The sequence below is a fragment of the Pteropus medius genome, unplaced genomic scaffold, assembly GCF_902729225.1.
Source record: "Pteropus medius unplaced genomic scaffold, Ma_sr-lr_union100, whole genome shotgun sequence".
Taxonomy (NCBI): Eukaryota; Metazoa; Chordata; class Mammalia; order Chiroptera; family Pteropodidae; genus Pteropus; species Pteropus medius.
The window spans coordinates 5,736,461-5,759,546 of NW_024349222.1; positions in this window are offsets into that span (position 1 = coordinate 5,736,461).

Below are 23,086 nucleotides of genomic sequence, written 5' to 3' on the forward strand. Positions count from 1 at the left end.
ACCAGCACATTTTCCTTTTCTGTATCCCCTGCTCCCTCTCTCTCTCCATCACTGCCCATTTTGGTCCTGTACTTAGATAGTAGGCTTAGAGTTATTTCATTTCAACTTGGAACCATTTTTGAAATAATATTCTGAGAGGAGGCAATAAGAATAGAAACTCTCTCTTCCCCGTCATCTCCTGGAGTACACAGTTCTCTTTTTAGGAGACTGGAAAACATGTTTATTGCTCCAGCTGTAAGGAGGCAGTGTTTGTGAAGAATATGGGTAAAGAACAAGGCAGCAAGAGAAAAGACCAAGAAAGCTGACAGGGAAACTAAAAATAGCCAAGCTTTTACCTCCATTCAGATTGTTAAATGATGTTGCTTCACTTATATCAGTGAAGCAAGTGGTCACTTTTGTTGTTTTTGTCTTTGAAGAGAAGAACACTCAAACTTTTTGTTTAAAAGCACCCATTACTGAAAGGAATAGAATACTAACAACTAGGCATCCAATAAAACCTTTTATTGAATAATAAAATAAGGATGATATCAATATTTTTTTTTTATCTGGTCAACAAATTTCTCTGCAACAGTCTTTTGGTGCCCGGAGTTCTAATGGGCTTATGACTACTAATGGCTTTTTAATCTCATCGTCTGTAATGTTAGAGTTTTAAATCTATTTACTTCAATTTCCTGAAAGGCATCAGAGACAAAAAGGGTATTTACTGGCTTTGTGGGCTTTGTGTTACATTTTTTATTACATTAAAATGTGCCCAGACTTTTGCATCAGCAACTCAACTGGGTAGTTTTGGGGGAAGGGAAAACAGAAAGAGAAAAGTCATCAATATACAGTTTCAGATCTATCATCCTAAGTAATATAAATGTTCATGTTAGACTTACAGTGCATAAGTGCTTTTGTACACCAAACAAATTTTGCCAATGTTGTCAAATTGTGAGTTTTGTATGGGCCAGATGGAACAAACGGTTCTCTAATATTTAATTTACATTAGATTATTTACATCATCTTCTGCTATTTATTTTATAATACTTTATAGTTCAAGCTCTCGGTTTGTTTTGACCTGGGTAATATTCTGTAACAATAGCTAATATATTTTGATTCTCTCCTAGTACAGTGATGCAGAGGAAAATCCCTTGGAACATTTTGGACAATTCACTGAATATCTCTTGTTGTGACTTTCCTCACCTGTAAAATGAAAAAGGGTGTTTTCTTACCTTAGCACTTTTTAAAAGTAGAACATGTACACCAAAATTTCTTTGTAAATGTACAAATTAGGAAAAACCAAAGCGGGGTCTACACTGTAGAAGAAAAAAAGTGAAATAAAGCAAGTAGAAGAATCGAAAATGCCAAATAACAGCGTATGCATTAAAAATTCTATTCATTCAATTTCATTAACCAGCACTTTCTCTCAAAAATAGCACTGTGAAACAACTTGAACATGTATTATTTATTTTCTAAACATCCAGGAAAAAAGTCCACTTTCACAGAGAAAAATAAAAACAAGATAAACAAAAATCAAGATTAAATTTTTTTAAAATATATATAATCAAATATCAACTAATTTATGAAAACAGTTATCACAACCAATTTTTTCCTTTTCTCCTCTACTCTTTCACTACAGTTTTTTTATGCACTTGTTATGGTTCTTAATAGATTATTTAATTTTTTTGTTGTCTAGTATATTGAGTCCTATGCATTACACATTTTTAACAAGTTTGGCACTATCCAATTGTGCTTGGAGTCTCAATTATTTTGGTTGAATTGAGCCATTAAATAGTGAACTCAGGTCTACTTTAGACTATAAATGATCAAAGGTAAAATCATGATATATTTAGTAATTAGATAAGCCAATACATGTATTTGCAAAAGCTTTTAATGCCGAGTACTGAAAACAAGTGATGTTTCTCATTGTCCTTCCATTAATCAGAAATTTAATCAGAATAGCTAGCTCTCTTAGTATCCTAGGTAACTGAAATTCTTACTTTATGATATTTAGAAGAAAAAATATATTACTTTATTTACATGGATTGAATTAAATTTTCTTTGGAGACGTAAATTATTAAAGTAAATGATTCAGATATGTTTTCCAAACATGGCTCTTGCTACCTTTAATTTTAGCATGTTTCTGGGAAGTATTCCTAAAATGCAATCATAGCAGGCATATTAATCAGGATGAACTAGAATATGCTGGGATTGCCCTAAAATTTCAATGGCTCCTAAAAAATTTTGATTTCTCACTGTAAGTCTAACATACTGAATTCTCCAGGGCAGTATTTCTCTGTGCAGTGACTTAGCAGCCTACCTGCTGCCATTGTTGAGTCCATCAGAAATAACATGAGGCCCCCAGAATAATTGCAAAAAGGAAAGGCAAAACTGGAGAGTCGAGTGGGAAGTTTGCATTGCCATAACCTACAAGAGGTACACATTATTCCTCTCACAATATATTTGCCATAACTAGTCCAATGGCCCTGCTCCACAGCAAAACATTTGAGGAATGTGAGAGAACACATGGATATTCAGTGGACATTAAATGTTTTGCCACAGGAGAGAATAAGACACCAGCGTATCCAAGAAGCTTCTGTAAGGGTACTTAGAAAGGATGATTCCAATAAGCTGGGAAAATGAGAAAAACTAGCATCTAACAGGCTAGCTTCGCTTATACCTAAAAACAAAACAAAACAAAAGATAAAACTAAAGGCGACTCTTTATGTAGGGCAATGGGACACAGCCAAATTGGTTGTGATAAACAAGCTAGGGATGTCAAGTATGTTATTTATAACACATTGTTTCATAGATGATATGACAGTGTTTAAAAACACTAACTTCAGAGCCAGAATGTTTGGGTTCCAGTCTTGATTCCATCACTTACCAATTGAGATTTTGACCAAGATACTTCTCTGTATATCTGTATCTTCATCTATAACTGTAAAAATTAGATGTACTAACTCACAGAATGATGATGAAAATTAAAGGAATTGACAGTTGTCAAGATCTTAGATTAGTGCCTGGCACATAAAATTAAATTAGTATTTGTAAAACAAGATATTTTAAAGCCACTTTATCAATTTTCTTGATATATTCTAAGTAGTTTTGAGGAAGAATTCTAAAAATTAAGAGATGATTTGGTTATTACAAAAAAAGAAGTAGATAATATAATGATGTATCAGAAAAACACATTTTTTGTTAATATCAGTTAATTAAAAATAGATTTCAAGTGTACAATTCAGTAATACATCATATGCATGCTGCTTTGTGTGTTCACCACCCAAAGTTAAATTTCCTTCCACCATCAAATATTTGACATTGTACACCTATCTACTGCTGAACTGCCCCCCTTCCCTTTGGTAACCATTGTTTGTGTCCATGAGTCGTTTTTTGTCATGTATGTTTGTCACTGTTAATTTTATAGCCCACATATGAGTGAAATCATTTGGTTCTCAACTTTTTGTGTCTGACTTATTTCGCTTAGCATAATAATATCAATATCCATCCATGTCCTCGCAAATGGCAATATTTTATCTTTTCTTATGACTGTGTAATATTCCATTGTATAATTGTACCACATCTTTATCCAATCATCTATCGATGGACTCTTCAGTTATTTCCATGTCTTGGCCACTGTGAAGAATGCTGCTATGAACATCAGAGTGCATGTATCTTTGCAGATAAATGTTTTCAAGTTTTAGAGTAAATACTGAAAAACACATTTTTATTAAAAGGTGCTGGCCATCCCATTTCTCTTCTCTTTTCTATGCTCCTCACTCACTAATTATTTTGTAAAAGGCATTTCTTGTGTGTGTGCGCAAATAGCAGATCAAGATTAGACTGAAATTTCTCAAAGTTGAGTTATAAATTGAAAGACTCTATGTATAGATAGCAAAAGTAAAATAAAATAATAAAATAAAAATAAATAACAAGATTAATAATATGCATCGGATTAAGAATTATGAAAGGAAACATAGTAGACTAAGATAAATGTTTTTCCATTCTCTTAAAGAAATTAAAGTGGAAAAAAACCAAAAAAATGGAAAAAGAGATATGATTATTAAAAAAAAAAAAGATAAAGCAACAGAATATGTTGAAGAATTGGAAGAGTCCAGGAAACAAATTCAACTTAAATAGTAAAGCTATTATAAAAGTGCAATAGAAGCAATAGGAAAAATGCTGAAAACAGTTAATAATAGAAAAAAAAATTTCCAAAATCACACTAAACAAAAATAAAAGCAATAAAAGAGAATATGATAGCTAGATAAAACAAAGAATATTTACTACATAATTAGTATTTCCTAAAAAGAGAAAAACTGAAAGATATAAATTGAGGACAAATACCTAAGATAAAAGGAGTGAATCTATACTTGCTTCTTTTTAAATATGTGTTGATATAACAATTTGTTTTAATGCTATGTTTGTATTCTGAGTAAGGTTTATTTATTTTAATCCTCCCTTTATCTTCTTTCTTTTGACATGAATGGATAGTTTCCTTGTTTAGATTGTATACATGTATATTTAACTCAATTTTGAAGGCCTTGTTCGTGCTTAGCACAGGCTAAAACTGAAAGCAGTTCAGAGGCAAGACTTAAAGGACAAAACTGAGATGTCATCCATTGAGGGCTTTGTCAAGATTGCAGATTATCTAATCGAGTTAACTACCACTATGATTTAAAAAAAAAACACATATCAGAAGAATTTAATTGAATATATGTAACATTGATATTCACATTACCCCCAATAGAATGAAAATTACTAACTTTAAATAGAGCACTAAAACGTTTATGTACTAAATATAAATCCTTTTACTGAAAGATTATAAGGTTTAGAGAAGATAAAATTTCAGAAATTGTTTGTATCAAATATCCCAAATGGCATCAAAATACATACATAAAACCAGCAGAAAATACAAAGGAAAAATTTACATAGATAAATTATGTTAGGAAATTCTAACTTATTACTCTAGATAAACAGGGAAATAGACTATTTGAGTACTTTATTAAATTTATGAGAATTCTCTCTCTTTCTCTTTCTCTCTGCAAGCAGATAGTTTCTTTTCAATTGGCCATGAATTTCTTTTAAAAATTATATTAGCCTACAAAAAAATGAACACATTGATTTCAAATAAGTTGAATATATTTTTGAGACACAATATACTATTATATAAATATGTGTATTCATTTATCTTTTAAAGTTATAAATATGAACATTTTTAAAATTTTATTTTCTGTAGGCCCAGCCCCTCTAACTGCCAACTACTTAGTGAAGTTGCTTTAAATTCCATAGTTCAGGTCTAAATAAGACTCCCTAAAATAGAAGAAATGTCAGCATATTCTACTGCACTCATTGTACCCAATCCAGCCCTTCCATTTCCAGAAATTCTTCACAAATCATTCTTCACTGTTATTAATATTAATCCTCATGCCTTCTCTACCCTGCAACACTCCACTCCTTCCTAGACCCTAGAGATCCTACAAATATCTCCTCTGGATTTTGTAAAATGTTTATTAGAACAAGTATAGTTAATAATTAACATAGAATATAATTATTGAGAAATGACAAAAACAATATTTGCCAATTGTGTATTAATAATGAATCATTTAAAATCTCCATTGCTATCACTTTGGAACTTTCTCATAGCTCTCATTTACAAGTGACTTCATCATTTTTCTTCTATAATTTTTGACTTGTATTTTTATTATGACTGCTTTTCCAGTGGGGGTATAGTTTTCTTCCTTAGCATTCTTACATTAGTTCTCCACACCCATGTCTAGCACACTGGTTAAAATACTAAGTTATGGAGTAAGATAGATCTCAGTTTCAATTTGAGATCCATTTTGTCACTTTAGGAGCTTGAGCAAATAGCAATTACCTTAAGCTTTATGTACCTCATCTATGAAATGGAAATTTCAGTATATCCTTTGGGGTACACAGTAGAAGCTAAGTAAATAGTAGTCACTTTTATTATGGATCATTCCAATACTTGTCACCAAAAATAAAATAAAATAAAATACTTTCAGACTCAATCCACTTGACAGATATAACATCAATAATCTTAAAACATATAACGAAGAAAATGTTCTATAGTCTACCATGTGCATGGCCACTTCCTTCCAACCAACAATAACGTGATAAATATATTGCCAATGATAACTCTTATGGCTCAAAGTGTTTGTTTGTTTTTTAATGCCTATTTAAATTTAAGTTATTCTGTTGTGTTGGTTTGTGCCACAATGTAAATTTTAGGTCCAGTATAATATATTGGGAGAAATTCCATAAACACAGAAGATAGCAATTATAAAGTGTCACAGTAGAACTCATCTGGGATTTTTAGGTCAACACTGATCTTGGGACAGATTTGAGCCAATTCTTAACAAAGATATCTCTGAAAAATACTTGACATTGTTTTAAATGAAATTTATTAGTTTATTCTCAAAAGTGAATTCAAATATATAACAGCAAAGGAAGTATGATCTTTATCCACAAGATAAGAAGTAGGAAAAGTCCTGATAAAATGACCACCTGTTAATTTATACATTCGAATGTTTTTACTGATTCATATCTAACGTGACTTATTTTTGTTTCTCCTTAACATATTAAAATGTCCAAGAATAGAAATCTAAATTACTGTTAATAATCAGTGGATTAGAGAAAATTTTAAAACCTTGGGTGACTTATAACAAAAACACATTGCTCCATCTGTCATCCCTTTGTAATTCTTTGGAGGTAGTATTTTTTAAGTGTTACCTTCTTTTAACCAACTCTACAGTTAGATATTTAGTAAGATTCTCTGAATGAATTTTATAGTTTTTCAGTAATTTCTATCCAATGTTTTGATAGAAATACTTTGTTAACTTTGCACAGCAATTTTTTGTGTGCCTATTTGGAATATCACTAGGTAGAAAAGGCAAGGTTTAACTGATATGGCCTTGTAGTTCTCTGGCTGAGTTACAAGATAACTCTCAGGCATTTTTGTGAGCTGTTTGATTCTCCATTGAAAGTCAAGGGCAAGTATGTTGAAGTGCTCTTGAAAATGAGTTATCATATCCTAGTTCTTTTATTCATAATTCAGATAATGTGAATCAAAGATACTTCTCTAGTTTGTAAATTAATACAGGGTTTTAAAATAAAATTTAAAAGAGTAAAATAAAGGATTTTCTTATTTAGAAAAAGGTGATCAAATAGCGGTAAAATTAACAAATTAACAACTGGGCCATGCAGTAAAATATTTTTGTTCTTGAAATCTATATGGATGTTTTTGAGCACCTAAAATGTTAAGCACTATTGTTGGCTCTTGCAGATATGCAGATAGCAAAACAGATAAAGCTTCTGTTATAAAGCAGTTTTGATTCAATTGATAAATCCTATAGAATTGGAATTAACTTTTAACTTTAATACATCAATGTACACATCATTTTGCAAAGGTCTTTTCCTAGTTAAATGTTGTATCTGAAGAAATGGGAGTGAAACATTTACAATAATAAAGTTATACAAAACAGTTATTTATGATTTTTCCAGCATTAGGCTTTGAAACATCCATATAATTCTTTTATTTCTTAAGATTAAAGAATGTTTATTGTTGGTTTTGCCTTTGTACACTGTACTGAAGTATTATTGGGAACTTAGAGTGGGATTATTTTTCAGCTTATTGAGGCTAAATAACAAGTCACTCATTTGGTATTTGGAAACCAAGAATAGATGATTGAGGTCAGATCACATTAAACACAAACACTGAACAGTTTCCATCTGATAAAGTATACTTATAAATGCAGGATAGTTTTATCAATATCATTTTTCTACTCCATTAGCTTTATTTAGTGAGGAGGTTGTAGAGCAGGACCACAGATCTCTTCACCAGTGGTCCACTTCTATCAAGCTGTGAGGAAAATGGCAAGAAAACTTCATTAAGCTCTAAAGAGAAACTATGAATAGATCCTCTTCCTTTTCTTGACTTCACCTGCCAACTCTAAGATGATGTTTGACGCACATTCAAGAAAAGCATACACTTTAATTAATAGAAATGTTCACTCACTTTCCTATTGCATCTCAAAGAATTGTACAAATGTCTCTTGGAATTTAGTGGAAGAAAATTGAAGTTTGTCTCTAATCAGAGTCAACTAGGAAGGCAATTATTTAATAGAGAAGATTATTTAGCTTACATCACCTGGACTCACCGTGGAGCCAAATATGCAGAGAAATTTGGATGCCTGAGACACAAAAATATTAAAGCAAACTTTATTTAACCTTTACAGACTAGCAGAGTGGAAGGAGAAATCCTTATGTGTGCCCAGAATAATTCTCTCTTTCTCACTACATAGTATTTTAGAAAGCCTAAGGTTTCCATGGTAATTCAATTAAAAAATATATATTAGACTCTCAATGCTCAATTTCATTAACTCCTTTTTCATACATCTCGGTGAAATGTCTTACACACTGAAACATGTTTCTCAAACTCTGATGTAGTTGCTTTAAAAAAAGTTATTTAAGACTGCATTGTAATATATATATATATATTTATATATATATTTATATATATTTATATATATATATTCATATATATACATATATATATAAATAAAAGTTATTTAAGGCTGTATATATATATATATATATATAGATATATATATATATATATATCTCATCATAATTGTAATAGTCTTTGATGTCTCTACTTTCCAAACCATCCATTTCATTTAAAAGACTGTGTCAGGAGTTTAGCATTAAAGTAGAGAAATCTCAGTGAAGTTGTCTAGGTTTAGATATTTAATTAGAATCCAAAATGGGTTTCTTCAGGTATTTTAACATTGACCCACCTGCTATATAAACGTTTCTCTGAAAGAAAGTCAGAATCAGAAATCCCAACTGTCCAACTGCTGTGCTGAATACCAATATTAATAATAAACTGCTGTTTGCCTAGGAACTCATCAGCTATTATACTTTTTAAAAGAGTAATCTTACCATTCCCCTCTTGTAATTCCAATTCTCTGCTCAGTTCTATCCCTAGAATGGCCTTAGGCAGAAAGTTTCCCTGGTCGAAAGTTGCTTTCTATTTGATATAGTAGCACTTAGTGGGAAGCTGAGCATCTTTAAAGTTTCAATATCTTTTCAAATAATCTTTCTTGACTTCCTCTGCCCCTTGGTTACTAAAAATCTGAAGGGCACTCAGCTAAATCAACTTGCAATTTCAAAGAATTTGGTTGTTTTCAAGTCAACTTTGTTTAATAAGAATTTAAATATAGTTCATCATTTGAAAAACTGAAATTCATATATTACAAATAACCTATGGGCAGCCCCAGAATTTCTGGAGTGCTGGGAGAATGAGACAGCCAGATATGCAGAAAACCTAGAGGCAATGCATTCTTGAGGGTCGGACCACTGTTAACTGAGAGCATTGTGAAAGTGAGTAAACCTTAAAAACTATCAAATCAGCTTTCTACTTCATACCATCCAGTATGCATTATGACATCTCAAAAGCAATAGGTCCACCCTGGCGTTTCCCTTTTCAGTTAAACAAGTTATCTTAAGAGCCTTGTAAAAGGAAATAATGTAACAAATTGTTAAGCCAACACTAAAGTATTAGAAGATGCAGGTAGGAGAGCAAAGTAGAGATATTGGTTAGGAGGCCAGGAGGGTAAGAGAATAGGGAGAAGTTGAACAATTATTAAACTATTTCAAAGAGACCACATCTGACTAAACAGGATTTATGAAAGGCAAAAGTTATTCCTAAAGTATTTTGTTTTACCCATTCATTCAATTATGATTTCAAGATGCATTTATGTGTCTCATTTATGTATGTCTCGCCCTATGTAGATACTCTCCTGGCTGCTGAGGGTAACACATAACAAATATAATCTCCTTGCCTCCAAGGCTCCTATAATCTTAAGAAGACAACAGAAGGTAGACAGATAGATGATGATGATGATGATGATGATGATGATGATAGAGAGAGAGAGAATAGATAAAAGATAGATACAGACCCAAAGTTATCATTTGCGCTGGCTGAGGAAGAATTAGGACACTGGGGTATGGGATTATAGAAAAAATAAATTTAGGGAGAGATTTAAAGTAATGTGGTAATGGAGGAAATGTGTGGAGAAGAGAAGAATGATCAACCAGAAATAAAAACCATGACAAAAATATAACTATGTGAAGGGCAAAACATATTCTGAAAATGGTGTCTGGTCTAAACAGTAGAAATGTGGTGTGCATAGGAATTTGGTGGAAAAGGAAACAATTGCAACTTTGGATCCAATTTTGGAGGTTTTTGTCACATTAAATATATACATATATGCATATTTTTCTTCTTGGTAATTTAAGTCACCAAAGACTTCTAAAATAATAAGTACCTTTATCAACTCTTCAACTACAGAAAGAAATCTGGCTATGTTGTGTATAGTATATCCAACAGAGAAGAGCTGAGAATAAAAGTCAACAAAGTTCACTGGCTATTGCAATAATGTAAGAGAGAACCAACACAAAAAGAAGGATAGGAAGCAATACATAGGGGTATTCTCTCCTCAGACTTGCCTAACATAAAATTCTCCTGGAACGCTTATTACATGTATATCTCTCCATGAATCTATCATAGGATCTAGAGATTGCACATTATTGGTCTTAGATGGAGCTTGGGAATTTGTTTCATAAGTATTCCAGATAATCCTTATCCTGGGAGAATTTGGGGGAAAACTAAGGTAGAAGGCATATAATCAGGGTTACTTATGAAGAAACTAATAGATAAAGGACTCAGGAGTTGCAGGGATACTCCAAAGGGCATGCAGATAAGAAGAGACCCCCATATTAATAACATGTTGCACGACCCAATTAAGAGGTCAAGTGGATGTTGGGTGGATTTATTTAGTTGCTTGTAAAATTATATGATTACAGTAGGAAAGCTAGTAAAGAAGCAGACGCACAGGTTTTAAACTATAACAAGAAATTTAAAGTAGCACATAATAGCTTACCTTTTGGCATAATTTCTCTCTAATATAAAGACTATATATGATACTTTGTTTATTTAAAAAAATACCATGTAAAACCTATGAAAAAAATAAAATTTGAGTTATTAAGATAAATGATCATTTTTAATAAGAATTAAAAATATATCACTTTGTTTTGTTAATGAATACACTTCCCCATTTATGATGGCTTTTTACATTAGGGTTACAAAGAAAATAACATTTATATTTCCTATAAAAAAAAAGCAAAAATCACAGATTTAATATATATAGGCCTAGATAGTGATGATGATGATGAAGACAATGATGATGACGATGATTGTTGTTATTCTTTTTTTTTGCTGGAAAAGGTTCACATTTAAAAGTAAATAAATCTTAGTGTGACACAGATATTTGCTTCTTTTCATTGTCTTAAAGGCCCATTTCCTCTAACTTAGCAGGATATACAGAAAGTTGGATCTTATCAATTTTGGAGTTGCCTGCTTAGGAGAGGCTCCTTTGAGCTCATGCTGTTTCCCTTTGTTTGGAGCTCTAGCCTGGCTTATTACTAACTGCTCCTGCCACCATGCACTGTGATGCTGAAAACTCCTATCTCCTAGAGGAGTGCGCTTGATAGGATGATGCTCATGCTTCAAAGCTACCAGTGCTGACATGGGAAGTGTCTGTGTAAGGCCCTGTGGCTTTTCATTTTCTCCTGGACTATTACCCCAGTCTTTGTTGATACCAATTGAATTACTTTAATTTAGTGAATAAAGCTAAAGAAAAATTTTAATATAGAAGGAGATATAGTTTTCTGTTTAAGATAAATTTAAGTACAAATTCAGAGATTCACCTGTCACAAAGGAATATCTCTTTAGTCATCTGGGTAGATACTTCAGTTCTAGCTTCAGGCCCTATTCTCAGCTGCCTATGTCACAAGAAAGTCCTTCTTTAAATATCTTCCACTCTTAAAAAAGTCCATACTTCCTTGATTGAAGACTCTTACTCCCTGAGACACTCCTCTTTCTTATTTACATGCCTTCAAGTTCGTTTTTTAAATTATATTTTTATTAAATCAAAAGCATCCCTACACATCGCTCAAGGGAAGACTTATGGTCTCAAGAACAATGTAGTCTCTACCTAATAGAAGAAGTATATTATTCTGTGAAATCACCCCTCATTTGGGAAACAGCCCATTATGCTTAAGATGGTTGTTTGATTTCGTAAGTAATTTTCATTACAGTCTGCCAGACTAAAAATGGAGCCATTCTATTCTTCGTTTCACTCTATTCCATGATGCCATTCTATTTTACAATTGTTATAAGGAGTCTTTATAATATCCATTTTAGGAAATGCTTGGTAAAAGCCCAAATTACTTTAATATACACAATTACTACATAAATCAGTATCTTTAAAAAAGGAGAAAGATAAGATTGTAGATAAATATAAAGTCTTATTTTTAACCATCTCCACTTCAAATTTTGGACCCTTCTTCATTCCGTGAGTTAAAACAATGATATGACTTTCTATGTATCCTTTTGTATTTTTTCATATATGTTTATATGTATTCACTGGAAACAAATAAATATGGTTTCTTTATTACTGAGCTGGCTATATTTTATAACAAACACGGTTGCATGTTCAAACTTTTTGTCATCTTCAGAAGAGTCATATGGAACTACATCTCAAAATAATGTGTCATTGGAGGAAAGGTAAATGATTTATCCATTAGATCCCTGCTTCTAGGCTATGGCACACTGGTCTTTCAGGTAGTCACTGAGGCAGGCAGTCTCTCTTTGCAAACCAAGTTCAGCCAGTGCTCAGGAATCCAAGTGGGAGTGTCAAACCAATCTTCAAGATTCGCTGCACATGTGAAGTACATGTGTTCTTTAATGACGGCTCATAATGCCTGATTAAACAAATGAAATTTATTCTTAAATATGACACAATAGGTTTGGTCTTGTTCTCATAATCAATAGGTCCAATGCTATCAATATTCGTATTCAATCTATGCAAACAACTATATTACCATAAAAATATGGCACTTCAGTCAAAGTATTTGTTTCTAAATTTTAAGGATTTATTAAAAACTGAATATTATTTAAAATGTTTCATTTCATTTTTCTAATATATAATTTATTAAATCACATAATTTAAGGGAAAAAGGGCATACTCATTTGCCTATCAGAAAAAAAAAAGACCATTAAAAATATTACCAACAATTTTGAGGTAATAACCACAATAAAATGTCCTTTATCATTCTATTCCAGCCTGAGTAAATAATTCTCTTCTTTAGGTCTTAGGTCAACAATTTGTTTTCATGAAGTATATCTGCATCTGATCTAAAACATGTTCCAAAAACTCCGATTGAGACTTCTGGTAATGTCCAAAAGTTGTCTGAGCAACTTTAATTCTTTTTCAATGAATAACAATTCATTTTTTGTGTTTTATATTTTTTATTATGATATAAAAGCACATAATGTTAGATCGACCCTGTGAAATCTTTAAGTGTATAATACAGTATTGTTAACTGTATTAACTGTTGTTCAGCAGACCATTAGAACTTATTTTACTCGCATGACTGAAATTTTATACTCATTGAAAGCAATGCTGCCTTTCCTCCCATCTTCAGTCCATGGCAATCACCATTCTACTTTCTACTTCTATGCATTTGACTTTGAATAACATAATATATGTCCTTCTGTGCTGGCTTATTTCACTTAGCATAGTGTCTTTAAGGTTCATCCATGTTGTGACATGATAGAATTTCCTTCTTTTTCTAAGTCTAAATAATATTCCAGTCTATGTATATACCATACTTTATTTATCCATTCATGTGTCAATGGACAATTAAAACAGAACTGACATCTTATCCAGCAATCCCACTTCTGAGTATTTATCAAAAAGAATATAAATCAGGATATTGACAACTCTGTTTGAATCACCAACTTCAAAAAGTGCCTTGTACAGCACTTCCATAAGGATCAAGAATGATCGTCGCTGAAGATCAGTTTCTGCTTTATAAGTTATAAAGAACGTTTAGGCAAACATGAGAGGAAAGCAGGAACTATTTTTTGATGGTAGAATTGAATTGCTATGATAAACTTATTGTAATAATAATAAAATGGAAGACAATAGTATTCTTTATTGGGATACAGTAAAAAGCACTGTATAAAGACTTGATTAACTTTTTTTGAGTATAAACACATGTTTTGGAGAGTGAAGGCACAGAAAACTTCCAGGACTGTTCTCTAAGGTGAACAAACTTTAAAATATATCTATATTAACAGCATTTTGCCTAAGCAGAAATTGATGTCACTACTACATCCATTGTCCTATTCCTAGGTTGTCTCTAAATTTGAAAGTGAGAAATACTGGAAGACGATCATTCCCAATGTCTGTAAACAGATGCTTCTCTTCTTGTCCTCTCAATATATCACAGTCTATGGTAGGTTCCATTACGAAAGTCACGTGCACTCTTAACCTTTATTTTAAAATACAACTCTTGCATTTCTTCAGCAATGCACACAAAAAATTATTTAAAGAAGCTCAAATGAATTAATTTCATTTTGTATATTAATTTGAAATTATATTTGAAATCACAATATTTTATAATGATGGACAAGACAGATTAAATTGTGCTGTTATTTATATGTGATCTCATTATTCTCTATAGTGGACATCTCTTCGGATTGTCTATCTGGTATCTCAATCCCCTAGGACCTCCTTCCTTTACCAACATTCATAAAGCTATTATTAAAAACGACATATTCTTGAATGTATGCACATCTGGCTGCATTTAGTTGGCTCAGTGATTGGCATATGACTTCAGCTGGGCTAGCAATTCTCTTCCATAGAATTTTTGGACTTGTGTCAGAGTGTCAGGGATAGACTTGTCTAGTGGCATATTATGTGGAGTCTTGCTATATGACCATCTTTATTGCCTTGTGAATAAAGCCAACAAGCAATGAGCTAGAATAAAGTTAAGGCATAGGGAGAAAAATAAATGAGACATAGAGGCATAGGGTTCAGTTTTTTGGTTTCAGTATTTACTGTGGCACATCAGGTGTTCTAGCCATGATCACGTAGCCATTAAGTAGAAAAACTAGTTCTGGCACAGTTATTCTGAGTCTTTTTTAACTATTTCACTAACATAGACGTCAAGATTGCAGAGATGTTTGTCTTGGCTGTTCATCACTCTATCCCCGGTGACTGGAACATCGTAGATACCCCCAAAATATATTTTTTTTAAAAAAAATGAATACCTATATTAATAACAAAATTGATGCTTCTCCATCCAAAGGATTGGGAGTAGAGGTACTAGCTGGTACAGACACACAGGGCTTTTCTTTGCATAAAATACAAAATTATCCTGCTTAATACATTGTCATAATCAGCCAATTTTGGTACTATGGAAGCAAAATATGACTTTATACTTATTTTTTATGTACGATAGTATTTGTGTACTTTCAAAGATGCATTTTGATGTAATGACAATTTCTAAGAATGATGGCACTTAAATACTTGCTCAGACATTTAATAGCTGATGGACAATTGTCATCTACTTATTACTACAGGTACATGCACACATATACTTTATGAGGACTTGAATTGTTTAATTCATATTTGGCATTTCTTATTTTTCCTATTTCCTAATGTAATATGTTTTAATTGCATAAGTGTTGGTGAATCAAAAGGGAAATCGCCTAAGAGCATGCATAATCTGTACTTCTACTTACATACAAATATGACTGCTATATTTTCATCACAATTAATGTAAACTGCATCATGCCCTGGCGAATTTCTAGTGAGTACTAATAACATAGCATGAAAACGTAAAGACAAAAATGGCAGAGCCAAAAACAAACATAATGGTAGTCACATGTTAAAACCTGAAAAATGACAGCTTTCCTTATTTTGTTGTATTTATTGACAGAAAAATTTATGAGAATTGCCCCCATTAAAAATAGTAGAATGGAGCAGTGGAAAGGGGGCCAAGAAAGAAACTGCCTGTCTTCTAGGAGAAGAGGCTGTGAATAGCTTGAAAAAGTTATAGGAGCTGAGAGGTCCTGTGGGTGACACTATCTAAGACCTGTGGCAGTAAGAGAGGAAATTCCCAACAAAGGAATCAATGGCTCAAGGATACCAGAGCAGAGAAGCAGGACTCAGGTCTCTCTCAGTGTCAATGAAAAAGAATGAGACCACTTCTTAATACCAGGGGTGGGATACCAAGATTAGAGTCCTGTAAGGAAAACTGGAGCATTAGAAGATGATTAAAAATTAGGCAAAATCCTGTTAAGACGAGCTAGCGTACACGGTCAGAACCAGAGTGTAAAAAAGGGAGGGTTCAATGCTGATACGCAAACAGGCAGTCTAAAGCTCTTTAAACTTTCCTACTTCTGGTGAGAATGGATCCTAGATATCAGATGATTACAGATATGAGGAGTAGGAAGAATGCAGGCCAGGGATCCAGGATCAGCATTTTACAAAGTTCTCTAAAATAAACCAGTTGGGGGTAGGGCAATCGAGACAAGAATGAAGCAATATAATATACCTTTTTATTGTTGAGCAGATGAGTTTTAATTCTGACATTCTCTCTTATTAACCGCATGCCCTCAGATAAAGAAATTACTTAACTTCACCATGAAAAGTGCATACTTTATAAAATGGCGATAGTAAGACTATCGTTGTTTTGAAGGTGAAATTGAGTTATATAATACATATAATCTTTTATCGAAGTATAAATAAGCAGTTGCCTGTAACTCATATTAGTATATGTGTACTTACTGAAAAATAATCAGCACTTCAGCCTATACAAGTGTTCATATGAATTATTAACTAAATAGCAGACTTCGCTGGACTCTAAAGTTAGCTAAGAATCAGCTACAGAATTTTGTATGGGCAACATTTAATAGGAATCTTTTTAGGAGATTTAAACTAAGTGAAGTTTTTATAAATGTTGTCCCAGACATAACTTATATACATGTTAACTGTTATAGCAAATATGCCCTTTATCTCTGATAATTGAAGCTTTTTAATTTCATGTATATTATTACTAAAAATTAAATATCTGTCTTAAAACAATGCATTATAAATATTAAGTAATTTATTTTTGTTACTTTTTTCTCATTACTATTTGCTCTCTAAACATTTGATAATGTGGTAGAAAAAAGGGGTTCTATGGAAAGTAACTTCGCAGGGTGATGTGATCATAAACTCTTAACTGGGCAGGTCATGGTGGGTAGTAATGACCCATGTCTATAACTTCTTTAGTTAAAGGTTTTTAAAGCCAGCCCTGTCCTTTTTTTTTATGCATCTAGGTTAACACACCTTTGAAATGCCAGAAGTAAAACCCCAAAAGGGGCTATGAACCCTCAAGAGAGCACATAACCTTGTTAACTATCCTGGAATTGAATCCCTGTCTTGCTTTCTACAATCTTCCTGAGTTGCCTCCTTAATTTCAAATGCTGCAAAACTCTTATTCTCTGGAGCATTTGAGATCTTGCTCCCTGGCATATGTCATCAGTTTGGTTCAAATAAAGTCATAAAAATTCTCTACAGGTTTGGGCGTTTCTTACGCTGACAATAATTATCTCTATGATAAGTGGCTTTTGTACACTTTAAAAATGTTTCTAAATCCAGATAACAATAAACAGTGGTCCCACAATGCCCATACACATTCAACTTACTAGCATCATGGAGATGATGTGGATATGCAATTCATCTCCAAACTGAATATGACTTTATAATGTCACCAGAGCAAGTGACCCAAGTTCTGCCACAACTTGCTGCAAAACATCTATACTTTCACAACAAACGATTCCTAAAACTTTGCCTTTTAATTAGAGAAAGCAGAGGAAGATACTGACTTTTTATTTCTTTGAAATAAAGCTGTTTTAAAATTTCAGCTGGCTTCCATAATTAATCTTATTATCAGTGCTTTTTATTTAAAAAAATCATTTTGGAAAACTAATCGCTTAAACAAGTAATAATAACGCAGTTTCATGAGGGTACATTTCTAATGATATTTATTATTATTATTATTATTATTATTATTATTATTATTAGTCTCTCAATAGGTACTAGTTTATTCAAGCTATTCAGGAGAATTTCTATGGTTTAGCATTCTATTTTGGCAAATCCAACAATAAAATGCTCAATTCACTCATGACTAAAGAATGTAAATACTATAAATAATTTAGTAAAATGCTTGAAATAAAAAGGATTTACCACTGAAATTCAGATGGAGCTAAGATAAGCAAAAGCAATCAAAAGAGAGGGAAAAGGTTAACAATTTTTAACTTACAAGGAAAATATAACTATCATATGAAAAAAAAATCATCTCAAACTTGCACCTTTACTACTACATGCTCTCGCATCAAGTAGATATTTTTACGAGCATGTATAAGTACATTGGCGATTCTTATTTAATCAGAGACTGACATTTTTATATTGAATTTCTGTGTTTCTCTTTGTAGTAAATCACCTTTTAAGATAAAAATTTCACTATGTATACATTCAAATACCACTGTTGGAAAAATACAATATTTCTAGAAAATATTATAATTTTAGCTAAACAGAATTATTTCACACATATATACATATCTAATAATAAAAGTTACTTTTCTTGAGAGGAATTAGCATTTAGTTACTTAATATAAATAAAATTAAATCTGTAACAAAAGAGATAAGTGGTAAACATTTTTCCACAATTATTGCAGGTTTTCAAAATATAAATTTCCAAAGTTCTAGCTGAAAAATTATAAATACAAGATAAGGAAATGACATATATTAAGTATATAATGTCTCTGAGCTTTACCTACCTTACTTAAATCATTTAATCATTAAAACATTCCTGAGAGGTTGATATATCACACCTATCTCACAGATAATGGTACACAGAATTATAGTTAGTAGTGATGTTAGTATTAAAAAAATTAAATACGACCTGAAAAATAGGCATCATTTCTATAACTTGCAGACACTTGCAGGTATGTGTGGATGAACCAAGTGGGCCAGGATAAGGATATGGCTAGTAAAGAGCTGGGGGGCAAAATTTAAGGTGGTGTTCACTCTCAGAGTTGTGAAAGTGCATGCAGAGTCAGTATTTGCATGACGTTAATAGTGTGTGTTTATTTAAATTGTGCACTCTAGACACCTCACTTGCCACAACCCAAATAAAATAAGTGTTGGTCCTAGAAGAATGTAATGTAAAATCTTAGTTTGTATCTCCTGATCTTTCTTCAGCATTTCTGATTCTCTCCTTGTTTCAGAAATCTTGGCCACTGGTAGAGTCTCTTGATCAAAAATTTCCTTTCAACAATTGTTATGAATATGCAGTGGAACCTTTTTTTTTTTCTGAGTTCAAAATGAAGAACATAGTATCAGTTACCTGTAGAATAAAAAAAAAAAAAAATGCCTTAAGCCTATTCTCAATACCAGGAGTTGAACTTTACAGAAGCCAGAAGTTCATGGAGAAAAGCAGAAAGGAAATTAATTTAGGTTGAGGATCTACTCAGAGTCAAGCACTTTGTTCACCACTCAATGGACATTTATTAGTGTCCACAATAGAATAAGCATTATTCTAAGCACTAGAGATAAACCAGTAACAAAACAGATAATAAATTCTGACCTAAACAAGTGTACATTCTTGTAGGGGAGATACAGACAATAAATAAAAGAAATCAGTAAATTATCTAGAGTCCTTATGCAAAACCAGACTTCCAGGTTGCTATGAAAGTACATTTGTCAAGGTAGAAAACACATTTCCTTTAATACTTCGTTAACTTGATTTAAAACAAATATTTATATTTACAGTATGTGGGTCTCTGTTTGTACTTTTACCCCAGGCTTGGCAAGTATAAAATGTAAATGGAAGAAATAAATGTTATAGAAAAATAATACAGAAGACTGAAGGGTATTATGTAAAGAAAATGAAATGTTTTAATTTTCTTAAAAACATATTATACATCATTTTATCATAAAATGTTCCTCTTTATCTCTAATAATATTTGTTTTAAAGTCTATTTTGACTGATATTAATACAGCTTTCTTTTGATTCCTGTTTGTATAATTATATCTTTTTCTATTCTTTAACTTTCAACTGATCTGTATCTTTAAATACAAAATGTGTCTACCATAGATGGCATATTGTCAAATCTTATTTTGTTTTTCCAGTTTTACATTCTCTGCTTTTTGACTGAACTGTTAAATTCATTCACATTTAATGCTATTGTTAATATAGTTGAATTTGTCTGCCATTTTATTTCTTATTTTCTTTGTGTTTCATACCTTTTTGGTTCCTTTATTTTGCCTTTAATGCTTTCTTTTGCATTAAGTATTTTCCAATGCAGCATTTCAATTATTTTAATGATTTTGTCACTATATTTTCAAGATTTTTTCTTTTTCTTTTTTTTTAGTGGTTATTAGAGTTTCTTATATACATCTTAAAATATCAGAATCAGCTTTAGATTTATACTAGTTTAATCCCAGGGATATAGGAAATTTTTAATGTTTTAAACTAAATTTATAAATAATGTTTCAAATAAAACTTGATTGCTTTTTTTTTAGCAATATATTACTAAAACTAATGTTTTTGGATTAGTTCAAAGATGTTAAGTCGAAATCTTCAGTTTTTAGTAAACCTGATTGTAAGAATCAATTAAACAGCTTATATATTACATTTATAATTATATATATTTATAATTATATATATTTAAATATATATAAATAATTATATATATTTCTATTATATAAATATAATAGAAAAAATTCAAGGTACTTCTTGTAATTTTCCCTGGAAATATTAGGTTCTTTTTCAGACATTTTCAGAATTCAGTTCTTTTAGAAATAAGCATATGGCATTTAGATTTTTATACTTTACATAGTATATTTTTTCTTCTAAAATATATATAATAGAAATTCCAACCATTTGATAGCTTAGATTTGTGTTTTTATATACATATCTTTTTAGATTCCACAAATAAAAGAGAATATATGCTATTTGTCTTTCTATGTCTGACTTATTTCATTTAGCATAGTCTCTCATGGTCCACCCATATTTTTTCAAATGGCAAGATTTCATTTGGCCATTGAGACCAAGGGCTGCAATTTTAAATAGAATCCTCAGAAAAGGACTCATTGAGAAGGGGATAGTGGGGCAAAGACAAGAGGTAAGGTAGTTAACTATGCAGTTATATGGAGGTAGGATATCCCAGCCAGAAAGAAAGCTTTCCCTAAGTGAGAAATGTTTGAGATTTGAGGAATAGCAATCAAGCCAGTGTCTATGGAGCAGATTAGAAGAGAGAAAAAGAGTAAGAGACAAACTCAGAGATATGGGAGACAGGTGCAGCATCATGTCAATTTAAGAACTCTGGCTTGTCCTTTCCTGAAATGTGGAGTTTGGGGAAGGTTTAGAACAGAGCAATGATGGGAATCAGGCTTAATTTTTTTTTCTTTTGAAGGATAATTCAGACTATTTTAAAGGATCATTCAACACAATGCATTGAAAATAAGAGTTAGGGAGAGATAATGGGAGATGGGTGACCACTAAGGGTATTACTGCAGGCAACAGGTTAGGGTGACTAGAACTGAGATGCCAGCGTAGGATTGGAGAAGAGAGCTTGCTCTAGACTACAGATATACTTTGAACTTTTAAAGCAAGGAAACTGAAGTTCCTTTCCAGGACAAATCCCTGAAAAAAAGTACAATTATATATCACTCAAAATTCTTACTGATTATTGAAAAAAGTGGTATAGTTATACAACATGACAGATTAAATTGGCTATTAGCATATGATTTATTATAGGTATGAAATTCTCAGTATTTTAGTATTTAGTACTTTATGCACTGTTAATTTTGCAAAATGTGTACAATGATTTGCCTAATATGTACTTTACCCTGCCAGCACAATGGCATAATTAGGTATCAAAGTGATTGACATTAGAGAAAATAAACTTATTTGGGATCATATTATTTATTCATTTATGTAATACAACATATTAGAATTAAAAGAAAGACACTAGGAAGGAACTGATTCATATTATGATCATAATTCTATAACATAAAAAAATCACTAAGTCTTCAGACAAATTATAGGCTGGTCACTTATAATTTTGAAATAAAACTTTTTAAAGTTATTTGTAATATAAATACTATGGTAGGCAAAATGATGCCTTCCCCACATCCAGCCCCCGAATGCTCAAGTTCCAATCCCTTGAACCTGTGAATATTTTAGGTCACATGGTAAAGAAAACTTAAAGTTACAGATGGAATTAAGGTGACCTTAATGGAATTGGCTAAACGTGAGATAGGATAGCATTCTGGATTTTCTAGGTGGGTCCAATGTAATCACAAAGGTTCTTATATGAGGAAGGTAGGTGAGTTAATGCCAGAGAAGATGTGATGAGGCAAGATTAGAGTGATGTAATGTGACATAAGGACTCATCCTGCCATTCCTAGCTTTGAAAATGGAAGACTGCCATAATCTAAGGATTGTGAAGGCCCTTAGAAGAAGAAAAGTGGGGGGAAAACCCCAAAAAACAAAAACAGAGAAATAAAAGCAAATTACCCTCCTACAGCCTCCTGAAATGAATGCAGTCCTGACAACACCTTAATCTGAGCCTGCTGAGACTGATTTTGGGTTTCTGACCTCCAGAACTGTAAAAGGATGAATTCGTGTTTTTTAAGCCATTTGGTTTGTAGTAATTTGTTAAAGCAGCCATAGAGATTGGTTTATGGTTATAATTATAACTATTTAACTGAAACTTTTGAAAGATTTTTTTTCTTGATAAATGGGTTGAGTAAAAGAAACAGAATACAACAATGGGAGGTTACAAAATATCTTGTTAACATGGTCTCATCTCATTAGAGAAAGCTTTCCTTGCTTCTACCCATTTCACAATAAAAGAAACTAATCTGAATATTTATAATCGCAACTCTAACCTCATATACATTTTAGGTTTAAGTTTTATGAAATCTGTGTGGTCACTGAAATCATGATGTATGGAATTAATCTAAAATGATCTTGAGTTGGAAGTGTGCCTTACAGAAAAAAATGCAAAGTGTTATCCTAAGAAAGTATCTTTACCTGAGGCCCCTCAGAACATCCACAGATTATGATAAAACAAATATTAGCATGAAATTAATAAATAGATGTGGAAAGTCAC